General features: G+C 40.4%; 1 pseudogene across 1 annotated transcript; it reads left to right on the plus strand.

Annotated features, from left to right (window-relative positions):
- Positions 1–24,558: 24,558 nt before the first annotated feature.
- LOC149252920 (pentatricopeptide repeat-containing protein At3g12770 pseudogene) lies at positions 24,559–26,851 on the plus strand (annotated as a pseudogene). Its single transcript, XR_016267020.1, has 2 exons — positions 24,559–24,676; positions 24,853–26,851. The product of XR_016267020.1 is annotated as a pentatricopeptide repeat-containing protein At3g12770 pseudogene (transcript).
- The last annotated feature ends 789 nt before the right edge of the window (positions 26,852–27,640 follow it).

Raw genomic sequence — 27,640 nt, forward strand, 5'->3', positions numbered from 1 at the left:
AATATGTGAGTGGGATAGGGTAAATAAAACCAGCTTTAAGAAACTTTTCCACTTCCGCCTTAATAGCTGCAGCCTTGCGGGGGTGTACGGGGCGTAAATGTTGACGAACAGGCTTAGCACCCGGATACGTGAGTATCTCATGCACCACTATGCTAGGATCAATGCCGGACATTTCTTCGTAGGACCATGCAAAGACATCACGAAATTCGCGAAAAAGATTGGTATAGATTTGAATCTCCTTCGGAGTACAAGTGACTCCAATGTGAAGATGTTCGACAATCCCTAGTTTCGCAGAGATGTCGATAGGCTGGGTTTGCGTGATGTTCCCCATATTTCCTTCAGAGGACACTTGATAAACTTGGATAGGTGATTGAAGGGTTTGAAATGGGAGACAAGGAGCAAACTGTTTGAGACAAGTAAGCATATTCTGATGGGCAGGGAGAAATGAGGAACGATGGTGATAATCATGCCAAGGAGGTTCCTCGGGGGACATAGTCTCAATAATGGCTTCGTTAGAAGGGAATATTTCTTTTAAAGGGTCCAAAGAAGTCTCATCTCCAAGCCATGAGGATGGAGCGAACGAGTCGGGAACCTTGCTCGAAGGAGCAGGTTCAGGAGAGGGAGCCGATGCAGCAATGATTTCGATGTAGTTGAGCTCGGCGGGACTCAATGGCATCTCATCGCCCCAAGATTCTACTTGATCAGTGGGAGGGAGGATCCACAGATCAGAACGAACAGTAATCATATTGACGGAAGCGACGTTAGGAGGTGGGAGCGGAAAAACACCCATGAGGGCGGGATCTTTAAAAAGCCCGGCTCCCAGACTCTCATATGATTTGGAGGTATGCTCCACAAAAGGGATGTTGCCTTCGGAAGAGGAAGCGAAGAATGAAAGCTGGTCTACGGTAACAATCTTCCCTTGATGAGGGAAACAGATGATACGAAACAAAGATGAAGCTACAGCTTGCATTGCGTATGTCTAGCTACGTCCGAGAAGGAGGTTGTAGGTAAGATTAGCATCAACAACTTCAACTTCCATCTCGACCGTCTTCCCTTCCAAAGAGATGGGAAAACATTGGAATATACCATAGGGACGGGATGCTCTTCCATCAAAAGCTTCCAAGGTTGTGGGAGACTGGCTCAACGTCAGAGAACCAATAGCTTTCCAACAGGCAACAGACATGATGCAAGTTGAAGCACCTTCATCAATGACTGTACGATGAATCGTTTTGGAATTAATGATAACCTGTATGAGGAATGCGATTTGGTGAGGCAGTCTCGGCGTATGGCTTTCCAAGTCAAAAGTAATCAGATCCGAGTTGACCAGGTCTATGCCACCGATGGCCGATAGCAAGGACTTCCTCTGAGAGGGGCAGCTCTGGAGGACTTCTAAAGCGGACATAGCCGACGGAGCCTGAGCTAAGTCCTCAACAATATTGTAGTGCTGTGCAGCACGAGCATTTGGGTTGTAAGAAGATTTCCGGAGTACTCCTTTTGGAGGGGGTCGAATAGGCGTCTCAGTGCTAGGTCTCTCGATGTGGAGCGGGCCTGAACTGGACGGAGGAGCACTAGAGGGGACCTCAGGCTCTTTCCCGGCAGATGACGGATATTCTTTTGTTCAAGTACTGATGTGGACAAGGATCGTTCCAACCATAAATACTTGAGAACCGAAGGAAGATGGAGGTTGAGAGGGGTCAGCCACCATTTGAGTTTGTTGCGAGGGAAAGGGTTCTTTGAGCACTGCAGGAGTCCCAGGAGCGCCTTTCAACAAACGACTAACTTCGGACCGTCTGGGGCAGTCTTTGGTATAGTGATCGTCATCACAGATAAGACAAGGATACTTGGGTTTGCGCTTGGCACCTTCCTCGGGTGGAGGTTTAGGGGAGTCCTGTTTAGGTTGATCCGGCTTATTCTTCCCTTTTCCTTTCTTCTTTCCTTTCGAGGCTTTGTCTGCCGTGGTGGACTGGACGGCATTGACCTCGGAAGTAATATTCGAATTGGGTGTAGCCTGAGAAGTGTGTTCATTCAAAGCATTTGATTTTTGCTTCCCAGGGTTCGCGGAATTTTTCTTCGAGGATGAGTTAACATAACCAATAATACCGTCAACAGATGGTGTTGGTGGGGCTTTAGATGTTCCTGGTCTCGGGGCATTAGGCAAATAATCATACAATGTACCAGACTGGGAATAAACCAAGTCAAGGTACTGAGCGCGCGCGATAGCTTGCTCTTCAGTGACACATGCCCCCATTACAATGTCCCGTGCTATTGGAGGAACGAACGAAGTCGTAAACCAGTTGGTAAGAAGTTGGTCGGGAATCCAAAACTTGATCATACGTCGACGCTGTCTCCATTCATGGATATGATCAGAGATATGCGTAGCCGTTGTCTATCTTAAGGATGTCAGGAGGTGTGTATCCGTTTCATATCGAATGGGCAACTGAAAATGAGTTAGAAATGCCATAGCCAACGAGTTAAAATCCTGAAAGGATCCACGAGTGAGCTCAATATACCACTTAGCTGCAGAGCCAGTGAGAGTCCTTTGAAAAAGGCGAAGCCGAATCGAATCATCAAGCCACGAATTCGATGAACACCACAAGTGATAGGTCATGACGTGAGCTTGAGGATCTTCATTAGCTTTACCATCGAATTTGGGACAATCACCGGGAATTTTCGTCGGAACCGGAGGCCAATACGGATTATGGAGAATGGGATCATTGGTCAGTTTGGACACATCCGGTAGTTCTAAGGTTGCTAAGAAGGGTAATTGAGGGTTGAAGGACATCTGGGGCTACGGGTAGGATGGAGTACCAGGGTTCCAACCAACTGGTGGTTGCCCCCATGGGTTTTGTCCGGATGGACTGGGCCCCATAGGGTTTTGTTCGTAGGGATTTTGTCCATAGGGATTTTGGTTCTGCACCCCAACGTTCCATGGATTACTAAACTGTCCTGCAAGAGCACCATACAATTGCAGATAATTTTGATAAGGATTTGCCTGCAGTTGTTGATAATTTTGATATGGGGCAAACGAAGGTTGCCCTTGGGGTTGCTGGTAACCATAAGGCGGCTGGACTCCAAACTGAGTTTGAGAAATAGGCTGAGTTTGATAGACTGGTTGGGATTGAATTCCAACTTGCATTTGAAGACCGGATGGGGCCTGGGGTCCAGCGTGGGGCCTAAAACCGGGTTGAGCAGTGCCGGAAGGATGTCGTGTAGGTTGGGCCATCTGGCCGGAAGGTTGACCTAGTTGATATTGAGGTTGGCCCACCTGCCCAGAAGATTGTACTTGCTGGGGGTGGAGTTGTCGTTGCACAACTGAGGGTTGTCCTGACGGACCGGATGGCCGAGTGGGCTGGGCAGTTGGTTGGCCTGATTGGATTTGAGGCTGGCCGACTTGCCCAGGTGCTTGACTATACTGGACGGTGGGTTGACCATATGGTTGACCAGCTTGTCCAGATGTTGGACCATACTGGACATTAGGTTGGTTTGGGTGAACATACGATTGACCAATTTGTCCAGTAGGGTAACCTTGCTAGATACCAGGCTGGCCTTGTTGAACAGAAGATTGACCTGGGTTACCAGAAGGTTGAGCATAAGAGGTGAAAGACGGACCACCAGAGGCCAAAGGTTGTCCCTGGAAGGGTTGTCCTTGTTGGCTCCCAGGTTGCCCTGCGTAAGACTGTTGGTCTTGATTAGGTGGTCCTTGGGGTTGCACAGGCGATACTTGGCCACCATGATAATAGGTGGCGCCCCAATCAATTGACAACGGGACCGAAATCTCAACAGTCGGTTGAGACGACAAAGGCCTACCAAGATGTCGTAAATACTGGTCGTATGGCCCCTCTGCTGGGACGTTTGACGTAGGATCAACGACTCCGAATATAGAGGCCGAAGGACCACTGAAAACGGGGGTCGAAGAAGCTACACATACCGTTGGAATGGTTGGGATTGAGGTAACAGACGTACTGCGACCTTGTGGAGTAAAAGGCTCCGTGGTGGGAGTGGCGAGTTGTGACCAAATAGAACTCGTGGAGGGAGTCCTATAAGATATAACATCCTTTAATGCTTTATAGCCTGTAGGTAGTCTCCTAGTAGTAGGGGTGCTACTAACAGGTATAGGTTCCGTTGCGGTGGGAATTTCACCGCTCATCGCAACAGATTCTTCAGTCAAAATAGGGGATACTTCCTCCATATCGGAAGAAAATAGTGGGGCAAAAACACGAGGGGAAGTGTATTCCCAAAAAGGGATACCGTCTTCAGAAGGTTCCCAAACGGGGTTCCAATGAAATTCGTAAGTCTCGTCGCCTGGAGCACGAGAGTTAATCGGTTGGATACTCGGAATAACAGGAAGAGTATCACTCACAACCGGTATCTCGGAAGCAGCAAAGGATGGAGACCCTTGGTCACTTGGAATAGGGGACGAAATTGGTAATTCCGCCAGGATGAAAACTTCACAAAATCCTAGGGAAGCTAACGAGAAAGGACCCTACTCAAACTAACGCAAACAAGATCTAACCGGGTAAATGTGAATCGCGGCCGAATAAATTTTAAGACAAAGGAACTGAACTTGACCTTTTCATGTTTTAAGAGTCGAGAAAAGGACGAAAAGGTGACTCTAGTCGCCTTCGAATGTTTAGTGAGCCCGAAGTGACAAATGCTCAGGTGAGCCTTTTCTTTTAGGGAGTCCGAAAAGGATCAAAAGTGACTACTCTGGAGAAACTAGGCAAAGGGTTTACCAAACAAATCCGTAAAACTGCATATACACCTTGGCAATCATATGAAAACCAAGGACTTTTCGTACGACAGTCAATCTTCCCGAATGCTGTGTTCAGTGCGTTACGGCTTGTAAGGCGGCAGACACGGCTTCCTGTGGATAAAGGATGATAACCTAGTGGGGTCTCCCCATATACTCGACGGTACGTGGGAGCACAAATCCGTGCTAGAACACTATTGAGTCACAAAAGGAGGAATCACCCAACCTTAATGTGAAACAACAGTGACTAGGTTTAACGACGCCGGAACACGTCTCTAGCCTAGACCTCTAGATGTATGCGTTAAGTTCCAATGCGTTTTTAGATTCATTCAGTTCATTTTACGGTTGATCTTTGATTAGGTTTCAGTTTCCAGGTCCTACCATATGTAATCTCTCACAATTTCCTAAATGCAAGCTATATGCCAAAATATATCATTTCATTCAATGAATGCTAGCTACGAGAGAGTTGAGATCTTTCAATCAAACAAAATGATCATAAAACAATCAACAATGACTCTAATGCAGCTAATGGCAATAAACGAAACTTTTCTTTAAAGTCACTAATCGCTAATAACAATGAAAAGCTCTAATTTCCATTAACTACTGCAACGCAAAAGACATTGTTCGTTTTCTTTTTGATGGCAAAATGCACTAAACAAATTTTGAGAGATAATAACAAAGAGTAAAAGAAACAAATTTCACTTAATGAAAACACAATCAAGTCCCTGAAACACGAAGACAATCTTTCAAACCAAGAAAAATCACAAAGACCTCAATGAGCTATGTAATCTAAACCCAAACGAAGCCAAGCGAAATCCAAACGAAAAAGAGGTAAATTGCTTGAAGAACACAATAAAAAGTTTTGAGAACCACTAGACAAGTGCAAAAAGTAGCCAAGAAGTCGACTGGACAATTAAAGAACCAAAAACTCCTATGGAAGGCTCGATGCACAAAGCCACTAGATGCCCTAGGGCTGGAATGTGAAATCGATGGAAAGAGGCAAACACTCGAGGATGAAGGTCAAAACCAGTCAAACAAAGCTTTGACACACTCCAGTGGTTGAAAAAGGTGACAAGACAGAAATCCAATCTCAGAAGGCTTCCAAACAAGCAAACTGGAAAAGTTCACAGGCTGGCGCGACTGTCAGGCTGTAACTCGCGCTTTTAAGGGATTAGCGCGAGTTGTTTTTGTGCAACATGCACCCACTGGCACGACTGTCAGGGAAAAAATCGCGCTAATCAAGTTTGCTAGCTTAAAAATAAAAACAAGCAGTCCACGACTTGATAAACAGTATCCAGATAGACCAAGCAGCAAGAGACAACTTAAAAATTCAACCCAGAAAGCTTATCTAAGCAAGCAAAACAAGAGAAAACCAAAGGGCAAGACAAACTCCAAGTTGTTCGGTTCGTAAACCAAACCGGAGATTGACTGAAGTGGCGTTGATCTACTTCGCTAATGCAGAGCAATAGCGTTTCGAAGGCTATCTGGCCGTACTTCAGGCTCCATCCAAAGTTTACAAATCAAACAACAAATAGCTTCCCCAGTGGAGTCGCCAAATTGTTGGAGAGGTAAATCCCCTCTGCGGACAGAGGCGATCCCCACTAGCCCAGAATGGGTCTAGCAACAATCAAACAATGCTAACACACAGGTTCCTAATTACAAATTAAAGGTAAATGATGAGAGCCTACTTGGATTCCAATGCTAGTGTTGTAGAAGAGTCGACACTCCCGTTCCTTTGCTCCGGCCGGTCACGATCCTCACGATCTTCGTGAATGGACACCTGCACATGCAAAGAACGACACAAATACAAGCATAAAATCCAATAGATGTAATTATATATCGGTCAGAAAAGATATAACTCAAACATCATTACAATGAACAACAAGAGTGGAACCATAATGATAGTCATCTATTATTGATAAACAACAAAGAAGAATACAACCATAGTTCTGACGTCAAATCCTCCTTTGGCTGGGTGATCAGCTACATATGTCTTGCAAAGCTTGTCGGGATTGGGAACAAGCCTCTCTCTCTTTGATTATGAATGTAAAGAAGACTCTTACAACAATCTCTCAGACTTCTGAAAGTATAATTCTCCCTATGCTCGAACTAGCTTGTCAAAGGCAATGGAACAAGCTTTTATAGATGGAGGAGAAGGAGATAAGATCAATCACACCATCTATGGGATTGGGTTTATCCTCAAAAAGCTATAGAGGAAAGGGAGATACGATGAATCAGGACATCCATGGGATTGGCATTATCCTTAAAAAGCTTCATGAGTTGAAAGGAAAAAACCTTCGCGCATGCGTTTGTTAAAAAGCTTTTCCAAACTCGGTTGGCGTGGGTATAGTTCTGAGACAAAGCGCCAACTGGTGCGCCCTCTTTGGAGGATTTCCCCCATTGGCACGGGTAATACACTGTGGATCCACGCTAATGGAAAATGGGGACTTTTTAAGGATATTCTACAGGAGATGTCTTCAGGGCATATGAAGTCCATACTTAGGGGAACATAATGCAAGTGTTTTCAAGTTATGTCACTTCTCACAGGTCCCGGAATGAGTCCTCCAAAGTGCGGGAAAGGGGTAACAGGGACGGTGACAAATTACTGTGTAATAGTAGTTTTCAACGATCATAAGTAATATGTAGTGGCAAGAACATGGAAATTTAGCATGCATCAGATTAGTTCATGATATATGGAGCATATATATTGATTGCATGCAAGGACTAGAGATGAGGCATGGATGGATTCCAATAGTTGTTAGAGCTATGTCGCAGCAGGTCTGGCTATGGGATCTAGGGATTTAGTTGGTTGATATATCACTTTGTCTCATGATGAGTAGAGTCATGGCAAAGAGTGATCTAGTTCACTCTTCAGTTGACACATGGGGGTTCGCGGAGGCCTTCATCATATGGCGAGGTAGGCTTTCCCTATTGCTGCACAAGTTCAGGTTACCTTTGGATGGGTAGGCTTTGGCATCATGGAGATGCTTGGGCATGATGTATTTGGCATTTGTCAGTATTTCACTATTGGGTTCTAGGAGAGGAGGATACAATATGCGCATGATGGGCAACTAGTTGTAATTAGAGTGGCACATCTTCAACATGGTGGCATATTTTTGAGATTATCATGGGACCCTAGTATCGAGGGATTCATTTATGATAGGATGGTGTAGGGATTCAGGGTGAATCAGTGGCACATTTGGGACCCCAGTATTGTTTGTAGTGATAGTTTGGCCAGCAGAGAGAGAGCGCTTGTTCGAGCATTGCTTGAGAACAAACAATTTTTGGCGGGGAGGACTGTAATATCCCCAATTTTGTGAGCATGGGAGTCACTAAGGAATTTTACCCAATTTAAGTAATATTAATTAAAAGGGGAAAATATTATTAGAGAAAGGTGGCTAGTATTATTTATTGGAGAATAGCGGAAAATTATTATTTTATGAAATGGTGGCAAAAGTGACTTAGTGGAAAATGGCCCCCACTAATAAAATAATATTAAAAAAAGAAGTCTAAAGGCATGGGGAGAAATTATAAAAGGAGGATGGACTCATTTTGTGGATTATCTTTGGTCATTTTACAATTTTGACATTGGTTCTCTTGAGCTGCTTAGCTAAGGAAACCATGCTGTTTAGCACAAGGAATTTCCATGTGGGAATTCCACCTCTACCTTCATTGAACTTCGAGTGTCACCCTAGGGGAGTAAGAAGGAGTCCACCTCAGGGCTTCTTTAGGAGCTACATTGCAAACCATTTCCAACTAGAGCATGTTTCCCTTAAGGCGCAGAAGGAAATTTGAAGGGGATGAGAGAAGCTATCAAACAATGGAGTTTTGGCTAGAGAATTTGCATAGATTTATCCATAGGGAGGATGAGTTTTTCCTTGGTGATTTGTAGGGCTGAGAGTGTTGAATTTTGGGGGGTCGAATTTATCTATTTCAGGGGTTTTAAGATAGCTACTTGTGCAAACATTTTGATAGGGATATTTGAGGAGTTCAGGCTAAGGAGAAATAAAGAAGCTTGGAGGAGTGATTTTCAGGGGTTGGAGGAGATTTTTCTAGTAATTGATTGGTCTTCTACGACAAAATTCTTTCTACAAGGCGTTTTTCCAACTAGTTAGAACCATACACATTTCTTGGGGTACCAAGGAACTTTGGATTCAGCCCAATCCTTTCTAGGTTTTTGTGGGTTTATTGAGAGGAGTCTTTAGCTAATTTTATAGATTTTTTTGGGCAATATTCGGGCATGTAATCCTCATTCTTATAGTAGGGAAAATTATTAGTTAGTTGGGGAATTTGCATCACTTGGTGGGCTCAGTTTTGGCTTGGAGTTGGGACAAACCCTTTCTGGGTATTTCTGGGGGTTTGGAGGGTAGTCTGTGGCTGAGATTTCAGGATGATACGAGCATTATTCAAGGCAGAATCTTCAGTCCCATTCCAGCAACAATAGTTGTAATTTTCTACGTAGTGCATGTACCAGCTTGGTCCAGTGTTTGCATAGCTTGCATAACAATCCCAAGTTCCAAAACTCCAGCTCATTTTATGTACTTTTTTATCATAAATATAATAAAATGGCTCAAATTGTGTTGTTGGACATTTTGGTGTTTTAAATATTGTGCACGAGTTCCAATTTATTTATTATTCCTAGTCCATTGCTTGGTATTGGCTGTTAAATTCCAATTAGGAGTATTACATTTTATGAGCTCCCATATTGTGAGCATCTTAAGATTGTCCACTTGCTAGATCCCTTGCATATATTTAAAAATGTTTCATTTTCTTTATGAAGGCACATATCATCGAAAGAAAGTGACTCATTAGTTGTTAGGAGAGATCTTATTTCTTCAAAAACTAAAAAGAAACATTGGCCAAGACAAAAAACTAGAGGAGAGCCTGGTACCTTTTGGTCTTTCAAAGAAGGTGATGTCCCATGGATTTTAAAGAAAGATGATCTTTCTTTGGTAAAGGAAGTTATAATGAGTGTGAGGGTGCCTTCTCTAAATGGGTCTTCACTATGATGATACTTCACTGTTGAACATAATTTGTCGGGGTTGAAATCTGCTTGTGCGTGAGTGTGTGAACCATGACTTCCCCCAATGCCTACAATGCGCCATATCTAAATTATCTACATTTGTACATTGTATCACATCAAAGGAGATTCATATGGCTAGCATTCCATGGTGACATCAAGAGATACCTAATTTTGTTTATATGTTTGAGAAGGAACTTTCGACGAGTTTCATGGACTTACAAGTTTATCTTGTAATTCACCTAGTAGATGAGGTTGAATTAGTTTGATCCAGACTTATGCAGGAATGCAACATAATATAGATATAAACATAAACACATAGATGCAGCAGAAATAAAAATTCATTTCATTAATATCAAATAATTGAAATATGCTTACATACATGATGCAAATAAACTAGCTCACATGATGGTAGCTTATCTCTGAGAAGAGGTGTGGCAACTACATGCCTTTGAATTGTGTTAAAATGAGGCTCGGAGGCCTATTTATTATTGACAAATAATGGAAAATCATAAACATCTAAAAACCTGACCCTAGGAGATGAAGCACCAAAAGTATAAGCTCTGTTGGGGTAAATTGGTACATCAACTTCCCAGGGTCGTAATTTTGGCATACGATCTCATTTTGATGCACATTATACCTCGTTAGAAATATATATCCGAGTACTATAAATTTCAACTTCAATCATTAATTAAAGACTCATGTTTGCCCATTTTCCAAGAAAACGTTGTTCATGGCCTCAAAATGGATCCGGAAGTTCAGGACCCGAAAAAATGCCAAAAATAGTAAACTGTGCTATAATTAAGGAAACTGAAAAATTGAAAGAAACAATGGTGGGGGTCCAAGTGGAATAGGTGGGTGGCCACCAATATCCACCTAGATCAGTCCTCCCCCATTAGGAAGCAATGGTCCCCATTGCATTGAGTGCCTCCATGAGTTGGGGAAACTTCTGTGGAATTTGGTCCCTGGTGACCCACTTGCCTTGGTGCAGGAGTTTGCTAACTTTGACAAGCCAATAGAATTGGATCTTTTGCTGGCGAGTGTTCTTGATCTGTATATCCATGATTCGATTAGTTGTGGCATGTTCCATGTAGTTTGGGTTTAACTCTATTGATGTGAGTTATGTTGCAATGTCCGATGCGTCGAGTAATGATGGAAAGTATGGTTGAAGGCGGTCCACATTGAACACTGGGTGCATGCCAAGGAATGGGGGAATTCTAAGCTCAAAATCATTGTCTCCCACAACCTTGGTAATGGTGTAAGACCCATATCGGAGTGGTCCGAGTTTCCGTTGGGCTCCGATAAGGCATTCTTTCTGCAAAAGCATCCAAACTTTGTTGCCCACCTGGAACTTGTGTGGCACTCGATGTTGATCATGTTGCCGCTTGTACTTGGCGTTGGATTTGTCGAAGATGTCATGAACCTGTTGGTGGATGTGCTAGATGTGTTCAATAAATCTGGTTGCTTTATCAACCTCAAATAGTACATGTGTGGATTCTGTGAGCTTGTACTTGTAGGAATTTACAGGGTAAGTTCCTCAGACAGAACACCAAAAGGACACCGCTCACAACCAGATCGCAGATCAATACACCAGTATTTTGACGTGGTTAAAACCCTCAAAGAGGGAAACAGTCCACGGCCTGAGCCAACGCGGCCACTTCAGGCAATTTATTAATAAAAGAATGAAAATTTACATATGTTTCTCTCATGCACGGATTACCCTACAAATGACCCTCCATGCGCTTTAAATAGAATTCATGGACCAATCGGGTGTCAAGCCACAGATCAAGTGTCGGTAATACCGAGGAGAGAATGAACCGTCAGATCACTACATATCGTGACCGTCGGATTGTAAGTTACAAAATGTACAACGGTAAAGAAACACACTTTACCTAACTCTATACCTAACTCTACACTAGACCAAGTTGTACTTAACTATTTCCTATGTGTCGGAATATCCTAACATCCCCCCTTAAGAACAACTTGGGATAGGATTGAAGGATTTACAAATATGACACAATAGGAGAAGGAAGGAGGCACTAGAGCCTATCCCCCCTTACTGACAACTTCCTGAACTCCAACCATAAATCGAAGTTTAGTGAACTTCGCCTCTGTGAGAGCCTTTGTGAAGATGTCTGCAACTTGATCATCTGTTGAACAATATTGCACTTCAAGAACATGGTCGTGAATGAGTTTTCTGATGAAGTGCATGTGTAGTTCAATGTGTTTTTTGCGCTGATGTTGGACTGGATCTTTGCATAGCTGAATGGCACTTTGATTATCACACCAAAGTGTAGTCGGATGCTGCTGCTGAAAGCCAAACTCTGACAGGATCTGACGAAGCCACAAGGCTTCCTTACTAGCTTCTACGGCACCACGATACTCTGCTTCTGCTGATGAAAGAGAAATGGCAGCTTGTTTCTTACAAGCCCATGTAATAGGTCCTGAACCAAGAGTGAACACATAACCGGCAGTAGACTTCCGATCATTAGGGTCACCAGCCCAATCGGAATCAGTGAAACCAACCAATAGAGGAGATGCTTCGGCACTGTAATGAATCCCAAACTGAACTGTACCTCAAACATAACGAAGTATTCTTTTAGCTGCTTTCCAATGACTTTCACGGGGGTTTTGCATGAACCGAGCAACAAGTCCAACAGCAAAGGAAAGGTCAGGACGAGTATGGGTTAGATATAAAAGTTTTCCTACAAGTTGACGGTATAAGGTAGCATCAACTTCAGGAGAAGTACAAGTGACTGAAAGTTTGACTCCAGACTGAAAGGGAGAAGGGGCTGGCTTACAGTCTTCCATGTGAAAATGGCGTAGAATATCACAAGCATACTTGGACTGGGAAAGGGAAATACCCTCCTTGGATTGCAGGACTTGAAGACCGAGAAAATAGTGTAAGTGTCCTAAGTCTGTCATTTCAAATTTCCTTTTAAGGCTAGACTTCACATGGTTTATAAGGTTGGGATCACTACCAGTAAGGATAAGATCATCAACATAAAGAACAAGGATGATAAGGGAGTTGCCCACTTTCTTGGTGTAGACAGTATTGTCAGAATGACACCTAGAAAAGCCAGATTCTAAAAGAAAGCTATCCATTTTGGCATACCAAGCCCGAGGAGCTTGCTTGAGACCATAAAGGGATTTCTTAAGTCGACATACAAGGCTGGAGTCTGTTTGTATGAAGCCAATGGGTTGTTCCATATAGATTTCTTCATGCAAGTCCCCATGCAAGAAGGCAGATTTAACATCCATCTGATGGACTTCCCATTTGAAAGAGGCAGCAAGAGAAAGAACAAGGCGGATAGAGTTCATTTTGGCAACAGGGGAGAAGGTTTCAGTGTAGTCAATGCCTTCAACCTGTGAAAAACCTTTAGCAACAAGACGAGCTTTATGTTTATCAACTTTCCCATCTGGTCCATACTTGGTTCTGTAAACCCATTTGCATCTAACAAGTTTTCGTCCCTTTGGTAGAGGAGCAAGATCGCATGTATCGTTTCCAATAATGAATGATATTCTTCATTCATAGCTGCTTCCCAATCTGGATGGCCTGAAGCTTCTGCAAAGGTGTCAGGATCATAATTTACTGGAGCTTGAGCCAGTAAAGAAGAGGCTCTCTCGAACTGAGAACGTGTGCGTCGCTGGTCTGTAGGATCACCGGCAAGATCACCTGCTGCATCTCGAGTAGCACGAACCCATTTTGGAAGCTCAGGAGCTGAAGGAGGATCCTGAGATGGTGGGGGAGGATTGTCATCCTCACTTTCATCATCTGAAGAAGAAATGTTTTCAAAGGTAGAAGAGATAGGGAGAGGTGGCACATCCGTCGGACTAGGCTCGCAGGCCGATATATTTTCATCAAATTTTACATCTCTTCTAATGATAACATTTTTGGACTTAAATGGAATAAGTCTATAGCCTTTGACATCTTCAGAATATCCAACAAAAGTACATTTTTCACTCTTAGGTTCTAAAGCTTTATGCTTTTCATCTGGAATATGGGCCCACGCTTCACTTCCAAAAACACGAAAGTGACTTACATCTGGTTTGATTGAGCTCCATGCTTCTTCTGGAGTGATATTCTTTAAAGCCTTAGTAGGAGTGCGATTTATTATGTAATTTGCACAGTTAATTGCTTCTGCCCAAAAACTAAGACCAAGTCCTTTAGATTGTAGCATACAATTAGCCATTTCCTTTAAGGTGCGATTCTTCCTTTCAGCTACACCATTTTGTTGTGGAGTATATGGAACAGTATGTTGCATTTGAATTCCATTCTCAGTGCAATAGTGGATGAATGTGTTTTTAACATATTCTCCGCCATTATCAGATCTTAACTTAAGAATTTGATGTCCAGATTGTTTTTCAACAAAGGCCTTGAAGGCCAAAAAAGTGTTAAATACTTCACTCTTGAGTTTTAAGAAGTATACCCAAGTGCGTCTGGAGAAATCATCAATGAAAGTTAAGAAATACTTGCAGCCAGAGAATGACACAACTGGAAGTGGACCACATAAATCACTATGCACAAGCTGTAAAGGGGCTGAGGCGTGCCAAGAGGCACGTTTTTCAAAACTGTCCCGATGATGTTTTCCGAGTACACATCCGGAACAAACACCATCTCTGCAAGATACCATAGGAAGACCTGTCACCATATTTTCTTTACATAGATGCTGAAGGGAGCGATAGTTTAAGTGACCAAATCGCTCATGCCAAAGTTTGCTCACTTCATCGTTATGAGCAACAAATACTGAGGGAAGATTTGATGACCCAAAGTTGTGAAACTTATACAACCTTGTGGAATCATCAGCAATGCCAGTAGCCAAAATCTGTTTAGGATCTCTTAAGTCCTTGATTACAACATCATGAGGTGAAAATTCAACGATTTTACCTTCACCTGAATGAGTTATCTGATATACAGATAGAAGGTTGCAGGATAAGGTTGGAACACATAATACATCATTAAACTGACCATTGTCTAGATGAACAGTTCCAGTCCCTACAACATTAAGAGATCTATCATCACCAACATATATATTTTTGGTGTTACAATCATTTAAAGAAGAAAACATGGCTTTGTTTTTGGCCATGTGATAAGAAGCTCCAGAATCAATGAGCCACTCATGAGAATGAGAAGAAGAAGATACATTTAATGCATAGCCAGACCGAGATGCTTGACACCCGATTGGTCCATGAATTCTATTTAAAGCGCATGGAGGGTCATTTGTAGGGTAATCCGTGCATGAGAGAAACATATGTAAATTTTCATTCTTTTATTAATAGATTGCCTGAAGTGGCCGCGTTGGCTCAGGCCGTGGACTGTTTCTCTCTTTGATGGTTTTAACCACGTCAAAATACTGGTGTATTGATCTGCGATTTGGTTGTGAGCGGTGTCCTTTTGGTGTTCTGTCTGAGGAACTTACCCTGTAAGTTCCTGACAACCACATGCAGAAAGTGCCATTCCTGAAGATGAAGTTGAAGTTGAAGACTGCCCCAAATGGATGTTATGCTTCTTCATTGCTGCTTCCAAGGCTTCCATCTTCTTAAAGCATTTTGATTCTAAGTGGCCATCTCGATTACAAAAATTGCAATGTCTATCAGTCTTCTTCCCTTTGTTTTTATTTGTCTTATCATTTTGTTGAAATGATTTTTCATTTTGGGGCTGAAATTGCTTAGGACCCTTGTTTGGTTTAGGACCATTCTTTTTAGGATATGACTTCTTGGGATTCTTTGAATTTGGTTGCTGCTGGGCGGCTAACGCTTTCTTGGAAGAGTTTCCAAGATTAAGAAGACCAAGGTGTAAGAGTTTTTCTTGTTCTCTTATTAAAGAATCACAAAAAGAGTCAAAGGAAGGGGACTTGTAGTCTGTTCCTTGAGAAATGAAGGCTTCTCTTGTAGAATGGAAGGTGGAAACAAACACAGAGTAGGCTGGTCCCAACTTTGTAAGAATGGAATAGATAAGATTACTATCTTCTTTCTTAACTTTAACACCTTCCAAAAGATATCTAAGGGTCTTGAACTTGGACAAGAAATCTTCAATGCAAGAAAAATTATTAGGGTCCAATGTAAGCAACTCATTTTCAAGTTGATGGGCTCTAATTTCATTTTTAATGCTAAAAACTTTATTGATTTGTTTCATTGCTTCATCAGGAGAATCAATTTCTGCAATATGGAATCTAAGATCTGGAGAAATAGACATCCCTATCAATCCACGTGCTTGATCTTGCCTATTTTCCCATTTAGCAGCCTTATCTTCATCCTTCGGTTTCTTTTATTGGCCTGAGGCTATTCTGTAGAGACCTTTACTTCTAAGTAAATCCTCAATGTAAGCCAACCATTGGAAGTAGTTGGTGCTGTCAAGGGTAACTTGGTATTGACTTTCCATTTCAATGGAAACTGAAGCTAAAGATGCTAAAAATAAGTGTTCCAATGGATAGATCTCGAAAAATTAGGCTGGTTTAAAAAAAACGGCTCTGAAAACGGCTTCCGGATGAAGAAGTTATGGCTTTTTGAAAAAAAGTTGTTGAAGTTGCCGACAAAGTGCGGGAATGTGCGGAAATGAAAAAGTCCGCCCCCACAAAATGGAGACTTGAACCCAAGACCTCTACTCTCTTAAAATAGCTTTGAACCAATTGATCTATACAAAAAATTTGAGAGAGAGAGAGAGGGGGGGGGGGGGTGCTTTGGTTGCGTGCTTGCCTTGAGAAAGCTCTTTTTCCCTACAAAACACAAAACACAAAACCCAACACGGACATGCAAAGAAAACGAACCTTATGGCTCGAAGTTAGCTTTAGCCGAAAAACTAAATATTTTCAAGAATGAACCTTGCGGCTCAAAGTTAGCTTTGGCCGGAAACTAAATATTTTTCTCAATGTTTCTGATTTTCCGAGATCACCCTAAGGCGCAGGGAAAAGAGCATACGCATGAGAAAAATCCTTCCTTTCTGTTTCTGATTTGCCCAGATCGCACAGAGTCGCAGGGTAAAGAGCATACGCAGAAATGAAAGGTATAGATCCGGTAATAAAAAAAGCTAAATAAACCGAAACCGAAATAAACAGAGAGAAAATAACAGTAAACTGCAAATAAACACTGTATACCTCCAGATCTTAAAAATGACGCAGCTAGGGCTACCGGAAACCTTTTCGCGTGAAACGAAAGGGGTTTCTCACTGGAACAGATGCTCCCAACACAACAGAGCAGTCCTCTCGGCCCGAAAGCAGTCAGAAACAGCAGATCTAGGAAACGGCAGTCGGATGCAGTTCTACCGGCTTCAGATTTGGATCACCAACGGACGCGGCCCTCAAATAGCTCTGATACCATGTAGGAATTTACATGGTAAGTTCCTCAGACAGAACACCAAAAGGACACCGCTCACAACCAGATCGCAGATCAATACACCAGTATTTTGACGTGGTTAAAACCCTCAAAGAGGGAAACAGTCCACGGCCTGAGCCAACGCGGCCACTTCAGGCAATTTATTAATAAAAGAATGAAAATTTACATATGTTTCTCTCATGCATGGATTACCCTACAAATGACCCTCCATGCGCTTTAAATAGAATTCATGGACCAATCGGGTGTCAAGCCACGGATCAAGTGTCGGTAATACCGAGGAGAGAATGAACCGTCGGATCACTACATATCGTGACCGTCGGATTGTAAGTTACAAAATGTACAACGGTAAAGAAACACACTTTACCTAACTTTACACTAGACCAAGTTGTACTTAACTATTTCCTATGTGTCGGAATATCCTAACAGTACTAAGCAAATGAAAAATCACTATACTCCAATGATGCTCACTGAATACCAGAGAGGATACCAACGAACTGAACACCATCCACCAAAGACGCCACCAAATGCAGAATTCCCACATGAATTGCTCGAAAACCAAAATACCCACAACATACAACAAAAGAAAGACTAGCCAGAGAATCCACCCAATACAGAATTCCCAAGCCCAATGTTCAGGCACCAACATACACATAGTGCACTAGAGAAACCACTACCTAACGCCAATTGATAACAATATAATACCTCTAGTGGAGGCCGAGGAGTTATCCTTGCCTCCTCGCTCAATCAACTTGAAACTACGCCCTTCCATCACTGCAAGTCTGCATTTAAATTCACAGAGTGGCACACATGCTAAGGTACTCACATTCACTACCCCTGTCTCACCCTCCTAAAAATGAACCAAGTGTTAATTTGGAACTATCTCTAATACAACAAAAAAAAAACCATAGTAACACCCCATTGAAAATTTGTTTGTAATTTTATAAATAAATCTAAAATTACAATATAACAAAAAAATTATTTGTAATGTGATAAATAAATCCTAAATTACAATATAACAAATTAAATTAATTATTTTTATTATTGTTTTAGCTGAAATAAAATTCTTTATTTTACCAGAGACTATAACATCTCTCCCATTTTTAATTTAGCATTTAGATTCATTAATGCTATATCTCCCATTTTTAATTTAACATTTAGATTCACTAACGCTATATCATCTTAATGATCAGATATTAACTTATAACTCTCTTTTTAAGATGGCAAAAAGTAATTTAAAAACGTTGGTTTAGAAAAATATTTTGTTATCACGACCCAAAAAAAATGATTTCTCATAGAAGGTGGTAGAAATAATATATTCTTAGCCTCCAATATTTTAGTCCAGAAAGTAACATGAAGAGGTAATGACTTGTAACTTTCTTTATAACGTGGCTAAGGCTAATTTAAAAATCTTGAATTAGAAAGATATTTCGTTACTACTACAAACTTTGATTTGTCATACAAGGTTGTAGATGTGGTATATTTCTTAACCACAACTATTTAGATGACATCGGTTTGCTTTTTTGTTTTGTTTTAATGGTTTAGGCCACAAAAGATTTTGGTATAAACGGAAATTTAGAGAAAGTCCTTTCCATATATTTTTATAATATTTTAAATTTCTAAAATAGGATAAAAGAAGAAATCGAAAAATGAGTATATAGGTATATCAAACTAACACAGTTATATTAATAAGTGTGGTTGATAAATGTGGATAGGGCCATAGCAAACACATATCAATTATCAATAGTATTAAATATTAATGTTTTTTCCCCAGGAAAAATCATAATTTTATTAATGAAAACAAAATTACATGTTGTAGATGCTTATAAAGCATTCAATCATTATAGTCTAAGTTGGTGTTCACATAGCCAAAAAAATTAACTTTGAAATGGAGATAAGCATTATGCTTTTCTCCATTTTTTCTTTTCTACCTTTCGCCATTCTCCTTGGGATAAAGTGGTCGATACAATTTCTAGCTGGGATCCTTCATTCTTTCTTGGATTTTCCTTATCTGAATCAAATCTATCAGATACATGATGACGTTTGGAAACCCCTGTCTCCTTTGCTTTAGTAATGGTCGTATGCCTTGATGAGTGTGTCGGGGTTCCCGAGTCTTCGTGATTTACTCCTTCCTTTTCTACGTTGTCTTGTGGAATCTGGGTGCCTTCAGTGGTAGGGGACGCCATTTCTTCTTCATCCTCTTCTTCTTCAGGCTGCTATCGTGGGAATTTCCATCCCTTGGGTTGCCTTCCTGGTTTCTTCTTCGAGGCGCTTTTTGGTTGTCAGGACATGAGTTTTGTAAATGTCCTGTTTGCCGACATGTTCGACATCTAAATGTCATGTTCTCAAAATCTAGAAATTGTGTCCAACATTGCTTGTTATGTGTAAGGAGAATACGATATGGTAATCCTTACTGAGATCCACCTCCACACAAATTTTGGCAAAAGTGAAGATTTGTTCTTCGATTCTTTGTGTGTGTGTCTTAATGTATCTCCCTAAGAGGTTCCCAATGCCTTTAAGTACTTTATGGTGCCAAAAATTTAGGGGGAGATTATGCAATGTTACCCATACTGGCATTCTTGATACCACCATTGTATTGACATCAAAATTGGGGAACCATGGGGTGACAAAAAGTCTTGCAGAACCTCAGAACCATGGGCCTTCTCGCAATACATATTCATGTTCCTCTGATGATGCAAAATTTACTATGAAAAATCCCCTAGAGCAGAGGTGAATCTCACAATTTATTGACCAAGTTGTGAGAATCCAGTGAAAAAGATCCACTGGTTTTGGCCATAAACCATTGAACCTGCATATAACTGCTTGTGATTCATAGGTGGTGCATAAATTTGTTGTTTCTGTAAGATCTACTGTCACCACTGGTATTTGATTCAGTTGCTCCACTATAGGGGCTGTGTAGATTGTGTGAAGGTTCTGGTTTTGTTGAAACTCAAGATTTCCATTTTAGGATGTCTTTGAATGAAAGACCTCCATATCCTGGTCCTTGATTCGATTATGATCCTTTGGGGAGACTAGATCTGGATACCCCTTTTGTTCCCTTTGGATTGCTTGGATCAGGGGTGCCTCCCCCAAGTCGGAAATTTAATATGATGGTGGATGACGAGAGAATGTTGTATTCTTGTATTCTCAGTGCATCCTGCATTGATTTGCCTTTGTAGATCAGGCTTTAATAGTGCATTAAAATACCTAGAACGTGTAGAATTCTTTGCTTTAGATGGAGGACGTTCTAAGAGGCCTAAACCCAGAATATAATTGATTTTCTTTTTGGTATTTTAATAAATATTTGGAATGATGTGTTGTTTCCCCGATTCGGTCCCATTTATGAGGTACATGTAGAGATCCTGCCATATCGTATGCGAGACAGGGATCTGTGAGGCATGGGAGGGGTAGATCTGGAAAAAAATCACCCTGACGAAAATCCTAGACACCAGCCAATGCTATCCAATCCTTCAAAGAAGACCCTCCTTTGTGTTTTACTTGTGAGACCTCAGATGGATAGAGGGCAATGCCAAACAAAGGCTTCTGGATCTGGCCAGACCAAGGGCCAATCTACCAATTGGATGCCTAGATCTGTTAGACGTTGGCCTAATCTCTAAATTATGCCTCGAATCAGGAAGGGAGATGCCATCTCTACCCAATGTTGAGGCCTATCAACCATTGGGGGATCGTAATTTGGTCCATGATGAATCCGAACGATTATTTGATTTGCAGTAACCATGTGCACGTGTTTAGATCTTCTATGGAGACGTCATTTTCCCGTCCTGTGTACTCCATTGACGACCAGATCGTGCTTGGATTGGGGAGTGATGCCGATGCAAAAATCACACTCAGAAACCCTCACCATAGTCGAACTCCTAGTGGTGGTGGGTATGTTTACATGGACCTTCCCAAGAATTCTCCTTAAAAATTAATGTTATTATCAATAATATTAATATAAATATACAACTTGAGTGGGCCTAATGGTTAAGAGCATAAGTTTCCTCCTAAGAGATCACAAGTTCAAACTAAAGGGAGGTAGATCATAGACTTAGCAGTTATATTACTGCACGGAGGTGGGTCCCTTGTCCCACAAACAAGGGGTCTCATACACCAATTTGGTGCCTCGCTTGGTCGTTATCTTAAAATTGGATACTAATTAATATTATATGATTACTATTTTTTTTCGAAGGAAAAAATCAGTAACTTTTTATTAATAAAATTGAAAAGTTACATTGTGTAGATGCATAAAGCATTTAGGAAGCATCCCGAGGAACCCGTGTGTGAAACCACACATAGTAGCAAAGCTACCAAGAAAAAATAAAAAATAAAAATAAAATTACATATTGCTAGATAAACTTGATTTTTTTTTTTCCTTTTTCTTTTGGACTTTTTGCCAGACCCCAATGGATGGAGGAGTAGAGACAATTTCTAGTTCAATATCTATGGAGATGTTTGGATCTTCTTTATTTGAGTCAGAACTTTTAGATACATGAGATCTCTTTACTCCACTTGTGCCTTGATTGTTTTTTTTTCATCTAATGGGATTTTAATGTTCGGAGAAGCTGTTGAGCTATTTGAATTCTCTGCTTGTTTGTTATGTTCTTCCACCTTTTCTTTTCCCTCCTCTTGGGAGTCTTGTTGTTTTTTAATCTCCGGTTGTTTCTGGGTTTCATCCTTTTCTTCATCCTCTTCATCTGACGATGGGGGTTCTTGAAATTGCCATCCTTTTGGCTTTTGTGATCTCTTCTTTGTTTTTTTCTTTTCTTGATTGCATGTATTTGCAAGTGCCCTGTTTGATGGCAAGCCCGACATCTAAAGGCAATGTTTTTAAAATCTAAATACTGTGTCCACTTAAAATCTTTATGTGTCAGATGGATACATTCTGGAAGGCCTTTGCTTAAGTCCATCTCCACACAAATGCGTGCAAAACTGAAGATCCATTTTTCGATTCTTTCTCTATCCAACTTTATGAATCTTCCCAAAGAGTTTCTAATGCCTTCTAGGACCAGATGGTGCCAAAAAGGTAGTGGGAGATTATGTAGCCTTACCCAAACCGACATTTTGAAACCACCATTGAGTTTGCATCAAAACCAGGGAACCATGGGGTTACAAAGAGACCCGCCCTTCCCCAAAACCATGGTCTGTCATTTATAACATGATTGTAATATTTCTGTGCATCAAACTGAACCACAAAAAAACCTTTTGCACATAAATAAATGTTGCAGTCTCTGGTCCAGTTGAGGTAGAACCAATCACTTAGATCTTGATTTGGGCTAGAAACCATTAAATCGACAAATGATTTCTTCTTGTTGTAAGGTATTGAAAAGACCAGTTACTTCTGGTAGTTCTATGGACAAATCTGGAACGTTTTCCATCTTTTCTACTATGTACGGACCTGGAATTGTCAGATTTGGGGTTTGTTTGTCATGATTGTCGGCTTTCCCTCTTAATACATCTTTGAAAGAAAATTGACCCTTATCTGGCTGTGTTGATTTGGTTGATGTGCTTTCTCTTGGGGCCCCTCCTTGTAACTGAAGATTATGGATAATGGTAGAGTTCCTTTGAATACCATAGTCTTTCAAAATGATCTCTTCTTGCAACACCTTTCTAGAAAAAATCAAACTTTGTAATGAAGCAGAAATACCTGTGAAATTTTGGGCCTTTTGCTTCAGATCTGACACTTGATCCGTGCTTCGAACCCAAACCATTATCGATTTCCCAGAAATATTTTTGATAATAACCTGAAACAAATCCTCCAGATCTGGGTTGCTGGTTTGTTCTGCGTTTGATGATTGGGTCCAAACCCCTAGGTTGTATGGGACCATGCTCCATTCAGTCTTTGCTCATTCCATCAAAATTTTCCCTTTGCTGCTGGATATGACCTTTTGTTTTGCATGCAACTCCTATCCACTGCATGTCGATCGTGTAGATTCATAGGATGACAATCTAGGAGGTACCCTGTTGTCTTCACAATCATATGCAACAACAATTGATAGAGGGGTCTAGTCTCGCACTCCCCTAAGAGAAACATTGGCAACAACTCCTGGTTGTTCACTCTGTGGCATAAACGCGTTGATAATGCACGACACCCAACCCTTTGTGTTTTTGATGTTCCAGAAAATAGTCTTGGGTATAAACTTTGATAATATGTCCATCACTGGGTCGAAACCCCTACCTCCGAATAACTTCCTCGCCGCTTGTCTTGGTAAAACCAACGGAACCTTCACCAGAATGGGCAACCGACGACCCCGTCCAGAACTGTCACATAGTTGGGCGATCTCCCCTTGCCCTGGTACCCCGCGATCCACAACGATGAACCCCAACCTCTCAGTGGTGCCATGCATGCTTTTGCAGAAAGTCGAAACCCCATTCCCCGCTGTGTCCATTATTTGATCCAAACACCAAATAAATGAATGTTTATCTATGCCTTTTTTTGATTGTGTAATGATGGCTAGAAATTCGAAAACAATGAGTGATTATATTATTACTATTATATTAAATAATAATAATTATTATATTATAATATTATAATTATAATTAGAATTAGAATTATCTCAAATCCATAGGAAATTTGTGGGTGGCGAGCCATGCGACACAAATCTAAATTTTTGAATTTATTAAAAGTGATTGACTATTTTGCTAAATAAAATTTGCTTATATATAAATGAATGCTATAAATAATAATGAGGAATTTATGATGGAGAAACTTACTAGAATTAAAATAATCTCAAATCCCTTAAAAATCAATACAACCTATAAATTTGCAACATCAAATTCTATAAATTTACATGCGTTGCTTATTTTTGAATTAATAAATTATTAATAAATTATGTTTAATATTATTTACATCATGATTAATATATTATAATAATATTATTAATTTTTTTCAATTTTTTTTTTCAAAAACGATATTTATTTTAGTAAATAATTTTGATATAGGGATAATACTCAATTATTCATTATTTTATCTAAATGGAAGGAAAAATGCTCCACATTGTACTAAAAATAGATTTTGTGAAATAATTTTAGGCTTTTGTACATCAATTTGAAGCATAGTGTTACTTTTAATTGTTTAATTGGTGATGCATTTTGGATAATATTACATTTGGTTTTGGTTGTACTAAATCTATTTATGAAATAGAATAATTGTTGTTATGTTTTATGACTAAAGTAATGATATGTTGCCATTATATTATGATTGGTATTAAACCAATATTGATGTGTGTTATAATTTTTGTAGTTAGCATATAGATAGATTGGTTTATTTTAAATTTAATTAATAATTTGTTTTTACTTAATAATATTATTATATTAAATATTTTTACAAACTTGTAATACACTACACTATACCATTTGATAAACAGTAAATTTAATATAAATTGAGCATATTTTCTTTAAAATCAATTTAGACCCTTAATAAAATAAATAATCAAACCTCTTTCCATTTAAAAAAAAAATCAACAAACCTCCTCCCATTTAAATTTCATCAATTACCAAAAAGCATCACTCACTGAGCATCACTCGCTTATTGTTACCCCATGATATAAATACCATGATTGCTGCTATTATTGCCTCAGGTATGTGGTGAATGCTCCCCCGTATGCAATCAAATTTTGTATGGCGATGTGTGTTCTCAATTTTGAGTTACATCGAAATGATTTGTATCACTGCGTTTTGTTCATTTTGATTACATTATATGTTCACTCATAGTTTTGAATTGAATTACAGTAGAGCTTATTCTTCTGTATTACAGATTTGGAAAAATCTGTGTTCACTGCAAAGAATGTAGCATTTACTTTCCGGGATAAGAAGATCTTTGTCTGTCATCTTCCCGTGTAAGGGTAAAAAGAGTAGATGGATTGTGAGGTTAATATAAAATATTTCCATTTTCATTCCCGACCATTAACATGCTTTACAGAATGGCAACGAAATTGGTTTCGTCATTCCAGAGAATTAAATCCTCCAAATATAATGATTCTAATAATGAGCACTTGTTCTCGACTGCTGCTGCTATTAAAAAGCAGTCCATTGAAAATCCAGAATGTGAATTGTCTCTGGATTGCAATGTTCGTTTGTCGGTCTTGCTATCATCCTGCACAGACATAAGATCTCTGAAACAAGCACATGCCAACATAATTTTAAGCGGACTTCAGCAAGACGTCTTCACAGAGACCAAACTGGTAAATGGGTACACCAAATATGGTAGTATAGCATATGCACGCCAAGTGTTTGACAAAATGCCGACGAGAGATCTGGTAACGTGGACTGCAATGATATCAGGGTACGCGCAGAATGGACATCCCGCCGAAGCCTTGTCACTGTTTCATCAGATGCGAGTGGCAGGCATCATGCCTGATAGAGTTACCATGGTGAGTGTTCTCTCTGCTTGTGCCAATTTAGGGGCTCTGTCGCAGGGCAAGTGGATCCATGCCTATATAATGAGATGTGGATTTGAATTGGGGGTATTTATCGGGACTTCTTTAATAGGTATGTATGCAAAATGTGGGAGTCTAGACGTTGCACGCCAATTGTTTGACAAAATGCCTGGGAGAAATATAGTTTCGTGGAATGCAATGATTGCCGGGTATGCCGCGAGTGAACATCCCGAAGAGGCTCTGCAAATTTTTAATCAAATGCGGCTGGCAGGGTTGAAGCCGAACTCGATCAGTATGCTTGGCATGCTCGCAGTGTGCAGCCGGTTGCAAACTCCAAAACTAGGTAAGAGCATCCATCGGTACATCATCAGGGAGGGATACGAGTCGGACATCGCTATGGGAACTGCACTGATAGATATGTATGCAAAATGTGGATGTTTAGATACTGCTCGCCAAGTGTTTGACAAAATTTATAAACAAAATGTGGTTTCTTGGAGTGCAATGATTGCTGGGTATGTGCATAATGGGCGTTCCAATGAGGCCTTAATGCTTTTTGATCAAATGCAACTTACTGGGGTGAAACCTAACTCAGTCACCATGTTAAGTGTACTCTCAGCATGTACCCAGTTAGGAGCTCTGCACAAAGGTAAGTGTATACATGACCAGATAAATAGATATGGCTTTGAGTCTGATGTTTCTGTACAGAATTGCCTTATAGATATGTATGCCAAATGTGGAAATATAGAAACTGCAAAGCATATATTCGACAAAATAACTGAAAGAAACGTGGTTTCATGGAGTGCTATGATCATGGGATATGGAATGCATGGGCTCTGTGACGATGCTCTTGCACTTTTTTCACAAATGCTGAAGGCAGGAGTGAAGCCAAACCATGTGACCTTCCTAGGTGTTTTGTCAGCGTGCAGCCATTCGGGTTTAGTAGATACAGGTTGGCAATATTTTTACAGGATGAGTCAAGACTACTACATCACACCCAGGCTAGAACACTATGCATGCATGGTTGATCTTCTTGGTCGTGCTGGTCATCTGTATAAAGCATACGAATTTATAAATAAGATGCCAGTTGAACCTGATGCTGGTATATGGGGTGCCCTGCTTGGTGCTTGTAGGATACACTGCAATGTTGAGCTTGGAGAGCATGCGGCACAATGCCTTTTTGACTTGAACTCTGAAAATTCAGGATATTATGTGCTTTTATCAAACATATATGCTGCTGCCAACCGATGGGATGGTGTAGCAAAGGTGAGATCAATGATTAAAGACAGAGGACTTAAAAAGACGCCAGGATGGAGTTCGATTGAAATCAGTAGCCGGGTTCATGTTTTCCTTGTGGATGACTGATTGCACCCTCAATCACTACTACCTGCTGCATGCTGTTCAAAACAAGATAAAGGAAGACATATTCTGCCCACCACAGTGCAAAGCTTGCCAGTGCATTTAGATTTTATCGATACAAATTCCTCAAACGCAACCCAAATGAGACATATTCTGCCCACCACAGTGCAAAGCTTGCCAGTGCATTTAGATTTTATCGATACAAATTCCTCAAACGCAACCCAAATGAGTTTAGAAAGAACCTCTATGTATGCTGTAAGCACTTGATGTATGGTGAGTCTGCAGCATTGCTATGACCAAATATGATGCATGAAACCTTACATTATATTTAATTTGAACACCAATTGTTATCCAAATAGAATTCAAAATGCAGGTGGAATCTGTGTACCAAATGTTAAAAATTATTGTCATTATTATTCTAGTTTATGCATCGTTGTAAACTATTTTCCATACAAGCTAATTATTTAGAAAGCACGGCTAATGTGGAATGCTTTCCTGCAGAAGTGCGGCAAGCTTGAAGTCTGAATCTGAATGAGCCCTGAGCATTATATAGCATTTTGGATCATGTAGAATACTTTGCTGGAGAAGTGCAGGAAGAGTGAAGTGTATGAATCTGATTATCCTCGAGTATTATATAGCTTTCTGTGCCGTGACATCTGCCGTGGGAATAATGATATAACTGTAGGAAGCCATTTTTTTCATACATTCTGTCATTATGTCCATGTGGTATTAGCATTATGTCCATGTGGTATTAGCGTTATCTTGGTATGAAAGAGATGTTCTCTTGTAATCATATATAAAAAAAAAAAT

This window comes from Pinus tabuliformis, chromosome 7 (genome assembly GCF_031772625.1).
Source record: "Pinus tabuliformis cultivar Carrire ecotype Pingquan chromosome 7, CPIR1, whole genome shotgun sequence".
Classification (NCBI taxonomy): Eukaryota; Viridiplantae; Streptophyta; class Pinopsida; order Pinales; family Pinaceae; genus Pinus; species Pinus tabuliformis.